Raw genomic sequence first — 2,079 nt, 5'->3', positions numbered from 1 at the left:
CATGCTCCCTCTGGATGGAACCCCCTCGCCGCCCTGGTCCCGCCAGTGGTCTCCGCTCGGCCAAAGATGACCGAAGCCGGCCGGCCCCTTGGCCGCTTCCTTCCCCTGCCCCTGCTCTGTTCCATGAGAGGAACAAAGGCACGGGAGGAAGAAGACGAGCGCCTGGTCCCCTCCCCCTGGGCCCCACGCGCCAGTGGCCCAGGCGCCTCATCCCACGTGGCAAGTGGAAACGGTTTCTGGTGAGTGCGTTTTCGTTTGATGAAAACGTATTCCTTTCCTTCTTTGGGAAGAATGTGTTTTCCCTTCAGGAAAACGTAGTTTCCTCTACTGCGGCTTCAAATGCACTTTCCCTTAAAGAAAACGTGTTTGGCCCGAAGGCGCTTTTTGTTTCTCAGGGACCCGTTGGTGATAAAAACTTTCACAGATTGGTCCCTGGTGTTCAACACCTCATAACTCTGTAACCGTAAGTCCGTTTGAGGTGAAACCAACGCTCACTTCTTCGTCTCGTCAAGACCGTTCTGTTGGTGTCACTTTCATTATGATTTAGCATACTGAAAATGACCATTTTTCCCTTGCTGTTAACCAGCCCCTTTCGAGAGAGAAGTGTTTCCGGCGAATCTTTCTGCGATGTTTCCGCACTTCTCCCCGGTTAATTCTTCATCCCCAAGAAAGACACAACCACCATTTGCATGATAGCCATGCAGTAGCATTGGTTTTTAACTTGAATCTTTAATAACGGTTTGATTGTTTTGCTACTGCTGTCGTTATTTCGGTTATGCTTATGGATCGGTGACTACCGTCATGCTATGTTTCTTGCACTCTATTATCATGCTCTACCTACTAGTATTACTTTCATATTGGTCATGCTTGATAGTAGTACAAGTTGGGTTGGTCATGCTCTTCGGCGCATGACTAACGTTGGTTACCGAGTACTGTTAATATGCATTGTTCCTTTGCTGCTAGTTGGTTAAGTGTTTACTCAGTAATGTTATTGATGTGTTCTTGCATGGTATTTATTGTTGATGCTAGTGGTCATGTTATGCTATCAGTAGTGTTGTACTTGTGATATTCATGCTCGTCATTATGCCATGCTCAGTTGGATATGATTCATTGTTGATATGGTTGATAGTTAATCTTCCTGATGATGGTGTCATTGACAAAGTTCTTCAATCACTACCACCAAGCGACAAGAGCTTCATGATGAACTATAATATGCAAGGGATGGATAAGACAATTCCCGAGCTCTTCGCAATGCTAAAGGTTGCGGAGGTAGAAATCAAGAAGGAGCATCAAGTGTTGATGATCAACAAGACCACCAGTTTCAAGAAAAAGGGTAAAGGGAAGAAGGGGAACTTCAAGAAGAACAGCAAGCAAGTTGCTGCTCAAGTGAGGAGACCCAAGTATGGACCTAAGCCTAAGACTGAGTGCTTCTACTGCAAAGGAACTGGTCACTGGAAGCGGAACTTCCCCAAGTATTTGATATACATGTTATTGATGTGTACCTTACTAATGCTCACAATAGCGCCTGGGTATTTGATACTAGTTCTATTGCTAATTTTTGCAACTCGAAATAGGGGCTACGGATTAAGTGAAGATTGGCTAAGGATGAGGTGACGATGCACGTAGGAAATGGTTCCAAAGTCGACGTGATCGCCGTCGGCACGCTACCTCTACATCTACCTTCGGGATTAGTTTTAGACCTAAATAATTGTTATTTGGTGCCAGCGTTGAGCATGAACATTATATCTAGATCTTGTTTGATGCTAGACGATTATTCATTTAAATCAGAGAATAATGGTTGCTCTATTTATATGAATAATATCTTTTATGGTCATGCACCCTTGATGAGTGGTATGTTTTTACTAAATCTTGATAGTAGTGATACACATGTTCATAGTATTGAATCCAAAAGATATAAGTTTAATAATGATAGTGCAACTTATTTGTGGCACTGCCGTTTAGGTCATATTGGTGTAAAGCGCATGAAGAAACTCCATGCAGATGGGCTTTTGGAATCACTTGATGCTTGCGAACCCTGCCTCATGAGCAAGAGGACTAAGACTCCATTCTCCAGAACAA

This window comes from Triticum dicoccoides, chromosome 2B, assembly GCF_002162155.2.
Source record: "Triticum dicoccoides isolate Atlit2015 ecotype Zavitan chromosome 2B, WEW_v2.0, whole genome shotgun sequence".
Classification (NCBI taxonomy): Eukaryota; Viridiplantae; Streptophyta; class Magnoliopsida; order Poales; family Poaceae; genus Triticum; species Triticum dicoccoides.
Note: the sequence above shows the minus strand (reverse complement) of the source record.